Consider the following 9,980-nt stretch of genomic DNA (forward strand, 5'->3'; position numbering starts at 1 on the left):
AGAGAGGCAGAAACATAAGCAGAGGGAGAAGCAGGCTCTTCACAGGGAGCCTGATGCAGGACTCGATCCCAGGACCCCGAGATCATGACCTGAGCTGAAGGCAGATGCCCAACCACTGAGACACCCGGGTGCCCCAATTTGAATGCATTTTAAAGCCTCTACATTTTTACTTTGCCCCCACACGTGTTTTATGTTTTTGACGATATATTTTACATCTTTTTATTTTGTGTATCCCTTAACTAATTATTGTAGTTACAGTTCATTTTTACTACTTTTTTTTTCAGCCTTTGTTCTATCTTTTTAAGTGGCTCATACCTCTACTATATATTCCTTTCTACCAGTGACATTTTTACATTAATATGTTTTCTTGTTAATGTCTTCTTATCTGCTTAAAAAAAAAAAAAATCTCTTTAACATTTCTTAAAAGGCCAGTGTGGTAGTGATGAACTTTAGCTTTTGCTTCTCTGAAAAACTCTTTATCTCTTATGCAATTCTGAATGAATGATAGCCTTGATAGAATATTCTTGGTTGAAAGGTTTTTTTTTTTTTTTAGCACTCTGAATATGTCATGTCACTTTCCTCTGGCTTGTGAAGTTTCTACTGAAAAAAATTGGCTGTTAGTTTTATGGTGATCCCTTTGTATGTAACAAATTGTTTTTCTCTTGCTGCTTTCAAGATTCTTATCTTTCATTTTTGAAATTTTAATTATAATGTGTTTTGGTATCTACCTCTTTGAATTTATCTTATCTGGGACTCTCTTTGCTTCCTGGATCTGGATGTCTGTTTCCTTACCCAGACTTTCCTTCCCCACGTTAGGGAAGCTTTCAGCCATTATTTCTTCAAGTACATTTTCTACCCTTTCTCTCTTTTCCTTCTGGGACCCTTATTTTCTAAGTGTTATTCTGCTTGCTGGTGTCCCATTGGTCTCTTAAGATAGCTTTACTTTTATTTTTTTTTAAGATTTAATTTATTAGAGAGAGAATGAATGTGGGGAGGGGCAGAGGGAGAGAGAGAAGCAAACTCCCTGTGGATCAGATAGCATGACTCAGGGCTTGATCCCAGGATCCTGAGATCATGAGCTGAGCTGAAGTCAGTTGCTTAATCAGCTGAGCCACCCAGGCACCCCAAGATATATCTTTACTCTTCCAAATTCTTTTTCTTTTTGCTACTCTGTGTGGGTGAACTCCACTGCTCTGTCTTCAGGTTGCTGATCTGTTCTTCTGCTTCATCCTCTGTCAAACCCTGCTAGTGTCTTTTTCATTTCAGTTATCATATTCCTTAGCTCTGTGACTTCTGTTTGGTACTTTCTTACATTTTCTGTCTCTTTGTTGAAGTTCTCACTGTTTGCACCCATCCTTCTGCGTTCAGAGAGCATCTTTATGACTATTACTTTGAACTCTTTATCAGACTGATTACTTATCTCTGTTTTATTAAGGGTTTATTTATTTTTTTCCCGAGATTTTGTCTTGTTCTTTTGCTTGGAACATATTCCTATGTTTTATCCTCTTACTGGACTCTCTGTGTTTGTTTCCATGTAATATGCAAAACAGCTGCCTCTCCCAGTCTTGAAGGAGTGGCTCTGTGTAGGAGAGGAAACTTATCTTTCAACCTTGGCCTAGCTCTTAGTTGTCTCTTGTACTTTTGTCATGGTCAAAGTAGCCTGATTTATTCTTGATAGGTTGCAATAAGTTCCAATTGTTGAGGGTGTGCCAAGCGTGTTCCAGAAGGAGTGATCTCAGTTAGTACCTAGTTTCAGGCTGATTGGAAGCCAGGTCCTCAGGCAGCAGCTTTTAACATATGTAAGTAGATGCAGTCCTGTGGAACTGCAATTATTGACCTCTGGGAGAGGTCAATTATTGACTGGGAGATCTAAAGGTATCCCCTGGATGCCAGTTGAAAGAATCAGGGCTTCAGACAAGTATATAAACTCTTTTCTGGGAGGTACCAGCAAGCTGTGGCCAAGGCCACAGGAGACTATAAAGATGGCATCTTTCTGCCTATATTCCCTGAGAGTGCCTTTGTAAACCTTAAATGTGTGGCAAACCTGAAGCCCATCCACAAGCAAATGATCCTTTTTCACAGGCAGAATGGGTGTGTGTTTCAGTTTCTGTGCAGTGAGTGCCCTGAGTGGGCTCTAAGCTGTCTTTTTGATTGTTACAGTCCCAGGGGGCCCAAAAACACAAGACCCCTCTGGCTGCCAGAGACAGGTGATCAATAGGTGTTTCCTAAGTAAACACACTTTCCGACTAGCTTTAGCAAGGCCGTGGGAGAATGTTGAGGGTGGGGCATGTCCACAGCTTTATTGAGGCAAGGGGTGAGTGTGGAGACAGTGCATGCTCTTGGCTTTAGTGAGGCCAGGAAAGAGCACTGCGGGCAGGGCACACCTGTGGTAGAACCAAATTCTTGATGCCTCCCCACCAGTCCCCCCACCTTCAGATCTTCATTTTGTAAATGGCACCACCAATTCTCCCATTTTCTCAATCCAAAATGCTTGAAATCATCTTTGACCTATTTTTCTCTTCTACGGTTAATTCACTAACAAATCTGTTGCTTCCACTTTTGAAATATATTCATAGTAGGGTCACTCCTCTCCACCCTTGTGATTAGCACTCAAGTCTCTCACCTGGACTGTTCCATTTGCTGCCTAATGGCATCTCAGCTTCCACCACTGTCCTCCTAAATTCTGTTTTCTCCATAGTAGCCAGAACTGTTCTAAAGGAAAACAAAACAAAACAAAAAAAAGGACACTGGTGTGGCTCAGTGGTTGAGCATCTACCTTTGGTTCAGGTCATGATCCTGGGGTCCTGGGATGGAGTCCTGTATTGGGCTCCCCACAGGGAGTCTGCTTCTCCCTCTGCCTGTGTCTCTGCCTCTCTCTGTGTGTCTCTCATGAATAAATAAATAAAATCTTTAAAAAAAAAAAATCAAGACTCTCCAGTGGTGCCAGAATAAAGTCCCATGTCTAGCTATATCTTCCTATAAGGCCCATGACCTCTCTGATCTCATATCCTACCTTTCTCCCCTTTGCTTATTCTACACCATACCTACTGACTTCCTAGGTGTTCCTCCAACATACCAAGCATGTTTTTACCTTTCCCAGTGGTTTTTCTTCTACTTGAATTATTCTTTCTCTCTGTGTGACTTGGTGTCTCACTTCCTTTAGGTTACTCTCAGATGACACCCTATCCTAAAGACTATACTACTCTATCTGAAATAGTACCCCATTTTTCTTCCTACCCTTTTTGCCTATTTTTTTTTCCTCATAAACACTTCTCATTGTTTAAAATTGTATAATTATTTGCTCTTTTTTTTTCTTTGAAGAAGAAGACTCCGTGCCTAGCATATAGCCCAATGCAGGGCTTCAACTCACGACCCTGAGACTAAGACCTGAGCTGAGATCAAGTCACACGCCCAACTGACTGAACCACCTGGGTGCCCCTTTATTTGCTCATTTTAAAATTCGCTTTCCAATTGAATGTAAACTCCATGACAAGATAGACTTTCTATATTTTTACCCATCACCGGATCCCCAACACCCTGAACAGCCTGGCACACGGTAAGCTTGACAATAAAGATTTGTAAGGTGGATGAACAAATGAACAAACTCTTAGCTTGGTATTGGCTTAGAAAATGCTCTCACAAAATGATGTTCATTACCATAATTGTGGTCCTTTATGGAGAAAAAGGACAGAATCAGTGGGGGAACACCAACACCTGATTCTGGTCCTAAATGAGACCTGAGTGGAAAAAACTTAATTTCTTGGGCAGTTTCATTGTCAGTGTGAGTCAGAAGTTGCTTTGCTGACCTGGAAGCTGTAGTGTCACGTGACCCAGAAATTACTGCCACCCCCTTCCTGGTAAATAGTTTTGTCTTGCTACCTAAACTCCTTCCTCATTTGGCTCCCATTTCCCTGTTTCTGCCTGGGGAGCATTTCTTTGAAATGACCCTAACATACCATCACTCAGTGATGACACCCCAGAGCATAACACTTTTCTGTGGCTGCAAGATGGTGCTACTGCACCTTTCCACGGAGTCTGTTAAAAGCCATTTATCACACATCTGCTGGGCATACTCTGAAATTAGTTCAGCTTAGATGTTGGCCCTTCTTATCTCTGCAGATAAATAGATACAGCCCTGCATATCACCTGTGGGAAGTGGGGCCTTTGATCTCCGTGGGGAAACCTGCTTTATAGCTCTTTTAAAAATTGAATTATGTTCTGTGTAAGTGTGCTTTTTAAGACATCATCGTCTGTGGAAAGAAGCAGGATTCATTTATCAGAAAGGAGATTTTAAGTTCTACAATCAAACAGATATTGAGTGCTTTCTTGGTTGATAATGTAGTGCTTGTGTTTGATAAAGTCCAAATACCTGATCAAAAGCGGCAAGACAAAAGAGGAGATTGAGAAACACACACATACAGGGGGGTGAGGTGGGGCAAGGGAGAGGGAGGGAGGGCCTCAGGCCTGAAAAGAGGAAGGGAGAGGGGGAGTGAGTTAACCCTTCACATTTGAGGATGAGTGATCCCAAAGGTTCAAGCTGATGACTGACATGGGAGCTACGGTTGCTTCTGCCCCAAGCTGGTGAGCTGAGAACGAGGAGCAGAGTGAGCCTTGCTCTTTCCTCTCTTCATTTTCCTTCCTTTTGCTTCCCCCCTATCTGGGAAGAACATAATTTGCTAGAGAGGCTTTGGCAGCAGCCTGGCCCAACTACCAAGCAGCAGCTTGGGATGGGCAGAAACTTGGGTCCCTCCAGGAGTTACAGGTGTTCCCCTGAAATCTGAGAGGTGATGTGACTTGTCGGGTCACAGAGTGGATTGAGGGCAGAGCTTAGCTTCTGCAGATGCTAAGCTTCCCTCCTCCTGCCCACAAACGTACTCACTGGAGATTTTCAAACCATACTCCCTGTTGGGGAGGAAGGAGGTAAGGTGGTGATTCTCCAGGGCCCCTGCCAAGGAGCCAGGGGTGGGGGGGGGATGGAAGGGGATCAAGTTGCTGTGACTCTCAGTGCCCCACCCCATCTTCAATCAGAGCAGCTCCACTCAGTTTTGTTTTCTATACTGTGCATCTGTGGAATATATTAACAGAAAAGATTTGAAACAACTGCAGATTTAGGGTACATTAGAAAGACATATTGAAAACTAGAGTACTTCAAAACACAGATTCTGGAACTGGGCTACGTGGGTTCAAATCCCAGCTCTAGCTCATACTAGTTTTATTTCCTTGTCTGATGAAGGGCTGTATGAAAACAGTAGTACCCCATAGCATATTAAATGAGTGGAAATCTGTACAGCACACAGAAAAGGCACTCCATGGCAGACACTTAATAAATGGTAGTTGTTTTTAACCCTGAGATGGGGAACCCATGATAGATTAAGCAGCTGCTGCTAACTGCTCATCAACTGGGAAGTCAGAATTCCGTTTAATGACTAGTTCTTTCAATCCAACCATTTCATCCTTTAATATTGACGCTTGGTCAAATTAATGAAGACATTGGATTGAGTTAGTCCTTTTGGTTGGAAGAGAGACAAAACACTCTGGCCAGTTCAGGAAATAAGTAAAATGGGATTGGGGTGGAGTGGCTATTATAAGAATGGCACAGGCAAAAGGAGAAGATGGAAATCCCAGAAAGGGACCAGGGTGGATTCTTGATCCTCAACTTGGTATGAAACGATTCCTAGAGCCTGGGAGTGGAACATGGGTCTGGGATCCACATCAACTTCAGGGGTGGGTTTTGCAGTAATGGGCCATCCTTAATGTGGCTCAGCTACTTCACTGTCCATTTATTCTTGTGTCCCTTGCTGGCTTATTCACTCAGCCACTGTGTCTTTCTTCTCTTCTATATCATTCTGCCCATCTCCCAATCTCCACTCTCTATTTTTTGCTCCCCTCCCATAGCGAATAGCATCATTACCCTGATCAAATTCCCGAGAGAGCATATCTGACTAGTCCAGCTCCTTTTGGTCTCCCAGAACACACCATAGTTTGCTTGCCAGCCCAGGATAGACTGTTGGGGGCGGGAGGGGGGTCCACCAATACCCATCATTGTCCAATCAGCTTTGGCAGAGCTGGGATGTTGGGGGGGTGGGGAGAAGCAGGGTGGGGGGGGGGGACCAAAACTGCAGACATAGCAATCAGCAGGGCTGTGGGTGGGGCACTTGTCCATAGACCATCTACAGGGCAGGCCCCAGACACTGACTTCCCTAATGCAGAATTGCCTTTATTATTAAGGATAATGAAGTGGGAAGGTCTGCAGGTCTCCCTCTAGGGAGAGGTTCCTGTTCGAATCTCTTACTGCCATGAAGGCACCTCCACTCAATGGGCAACCTCATTAATTCCCTTCAAGCCAAGTGCTCTGGAGGAAATAAATAGCCCTGAGTGTCACTTTTGCAAACCCAGACATCTGATGGCTCAGTGAGGCAGTACTCCAATTTCTTCCCTGATGTAGAAGGAGACCAGTTATCCAAGACAAATCTCTGAGGAAACAGATTCCCCAAGTTTTTGCACCAGCTAAATTTTTTTTATTTACTCTTGAATGCCTCAGTTTAGATAGTATGGTAAAAGAATGAAATAAAAGAACAAAAAGGTTTATTTGACCTCAGAGTACGCAAAATTGTGTAAATTAATTCCATAAATAACAAGATCACCCAGGCAAGCTTTTTGTAGCCACTTTTTTTTGCATTTCTGCTTTGCCTTCTCCTGCTCCCTGCTTGGAAATAGCAGCCTTGGACTACAGCACACACTCAGACTCCACCATCTGCCTCCCACTCCAAAAGAGGGGTAGGAGAGGAGAGTGCATTCAACAGATGGCAATAAACAGTTTTTGAGCATCTCCTGGGCATCAGGCACTGGAGGTAGATGAATGTAGTAAGCAAAACAGAGAAAAGACCCTGCCCTCATGGAGGGCACACATTCTAGTGGGGAAAACAGACAATAAACTTGATGAGTGAGAGAAACAGATGGTTTCCATACCTTACTGCAAGGACCTTGGCTTAACTCTGAGTGAAATGGAAAGCCGCCAGAGGGTTTGAGGTAAAGGACTGATGTGGGTTTTTTTCCATTTTAAGAGTCACACTCGGGCTGCTGTGTTGAGAATAGACTGTCTCATCCTCCTGGGGGATGGAGGCAAGGATGGACACGGGGAGACAACTGAGAGGCCATTGCTATAATCCAGACAGAGATTTATCTTACTTTCCATGCGCTGTTGCATCATCACTTGGACGTAAGGAGAGCAGTGGAGTGAGAAAGTACTTCCCTCCTCTAGTCTCAACAGAGCTGCTGGAGAGACTCTTAAAATGGGAGTCAGATCATGGCAGTCCTTTGCCTGAAACCCTCCAGAAGCTTCCCACTGCACTCAGCATCAAGACAAAGTCCTTAATTTCAGACACAAATCACCAAAGTTCCAGAGAACTCTGGTGTGGAGGGCCCAGGCACTCTTTTTGTACAAGTTCCCCTTGGGTTACTCAGGTTTCTTGGAGATCGGTAATAGCCAGGGTCCTTCCACTCAGCTAACCCTCACTCTTTCCCAGTGGTTGGCTCACCCCAGGGTGGGGTGCTGAGGCCAGCTAACTTTTCAGGATAATGTCTGAAATAATTCAACAATAGGATTTTAAAACTGGAAGAGATATAGTCTAGCCTATCCTCAACCCCCAGCTCATTCTACAAATGGAGAAACCAACCTAAAAGGAGGAAGTGCCCTGATAAGTCATTGTGTGACTGGGTGATAGCTGGACCTCCTCTGGACATGATAGCTTAGCTCTGTGCTAACATCTTCATACAATGGGACAGGAACTTACCTTCCTTACCAATTCCACCTGCCTCACAAACCCCCTTCTCTGAGTAAGAACCATAATGCTCTCCTCAATAGCTGATTCATTCTTGTACCTGCCTACATGTCCATCCATCCATCCATCCATCCATCCATCCATCCATCCTTCATTTCTAGTGGGTATTTGTGTTTTCCTTTCCCTTCCCTTTAATACTGGGATTTTCCTCTCTTGAATTCATTTATTCTCTGTTCTTCTCTATGGTGTTTGGGTGGGGTTGACCCCATCCACAGATCTAGCCTATCTGACTGACTACAGGAGTGAGTTCAGAGAAAGGTATGTACCCCAATATAGGCTAATGAAAGTGATCCCCTCCATCCAGAACATATGCTACCATTATTGGAAGTCATTCGCTTTCTTCTCCCAGACCATGTGGTATGAGGACATGCATGCTGTCTAGTCAGAGTTTCTGGGCCACTATGAGGAACCTAAAGATGACACTAATACCACATAAGACAGGAGAGAGACAGAGACAGAGATTGATTAAGGTCTTGGATGAGTTACTGGATCAAGTCTCATTTGAAGTTAAAATTATTTCTGAACATACAAGATTTTTTAGCTACTGCATTCTTTTTTTGTTTTGCTTTAGCCAGTTTTAGTTGGGTGCTTAATTGGGTACTTTAATTGGGTTGATTGCAACCCAGAGAATCCTGACACACCGTTCCACTAGCTAGCATTTATGGAATGACTGCCGTGTGCTAGGCTCTCTGCTCAGTAAGCACCAGTGAGCCTCGTGGAGTTGATTATGCAGGGGAGCAAAATTTGCTACCCTAAAATGTATCTTTTTGGAATCTGGATTTTTTTAGGCTATTTTGAAGAAACAGAAGACTCAATAGGTTTTTCTTCTCCCCCTTCCTGTAACTGCCTACAAGAATTTGGATAGAATACCTGCTCCAGGAAGGGAGCTATCACCACAGAATACTTCAGTATAGTATGAAGCTAAGTATGATGGACTGGGAGGAATGTAGCAAGGCTGGTGTGATCAAAATCCTATGTCCCAGTGTTTCTGGATGGCCTAGCAAACATTGGTTTACCAAATATTCACCTTTTCTATTCTTCCTGTAAATAACTTCTCTTCCCTTTGTAGTCCCATACCCTCATCCCTTGTTCCTTAATCCAGAATGCCACATATACCCCGTCTTTGGAATCTCTAATATTTACATGGATTTCCTGTATGTACATAATTAAATTTTATTTTCTTTGGTTAATATGTTCTTATGTCAATTTAATTCTTCAACCAGCCAGAGGAATCTTGAGGCATAGAGGAAAAATTTTCCTCCCCAGTAGTTGCTGTCCACACTGTGCCAAAAACGCATTGAAAAGACAGACAGATTACATAAGCAATTACAATAAAGTATGGCCATCCTATTGTTAAAAAACAGGGTGGTTGGTATGATTAGCCCTATTTTTTTTAAAAAAATGCTATTTTCAGATCTTTACGTATGCGTATGCATAGAAAATATATTAGAGAGAGGTATGATCTTTGAGTGCTGTGGTAATGCAATCTGTTTCTTCCTTTATACTTTGCTTTTTTTCCCTTCCCCAACGAACCTTAATTACTCTAATAATCAAGATGGGAAATGCTATTAAAATCAAAATGCTAAGCATGATAAGCATTACACTGGGAGAAGCACCGGATGCTGTTAGAGCACTTAGCAGGGACTTGCCTTTGGCTGTGATGTAACTGTGTAGGGAGCTGTAGAGAAGGCTCAGGGAGGCTTTTTCTCTGCATAGAGACCCACCTGCCTCTGCCTATATAGGCTGACCCTCTGTGAGGCCCTGTGAGTGTGAGCTGGGCAAGGAAAGCCAGCTTCCCGCCCCTTCCTTGGACAGTCTGGAGCCTGGGTCCCCTGTACTGGCCAGAAAGGGCATTTCCCCAGCTCATTTTCCTGCACTGCCCAGTGGAGAGCTGGTTACTGGAAACACAAGACACTTTCCTCCCAGGGCTGCAGAGGCTGAACATTAAGAAACCATTGCAAATAGAGTAATTGCTCAGAATGAGCATTAGTGTCCTATTAAAAAGAGACAGCTGCTGGTGGCTGTAACCTCTAATTCAGCAGCGTTTCCTGAGAACCACATTAATGCGATTGGAGCTAATTCCTTCCTTGCTGCCTGGGGGCCAAGTCCAGGCTCCTGGCCCTCAGTCTCTGCAGACAA

Source organism: Vulpes lagopus, chromosome 10, assembly GCF_018345385.1.
Source record: "Vulpes lagopus strain Blue_001 chromosome 10, ASM1834538v1, whole genome shotgun sequence".
Classification (NCBI taxonomy): domain Eukaryota; kingdom Metazoa; phylum Chordata; class Mammalia; order Carnivora; family Canidae; genus Vulpes; species Vulpes lagopus.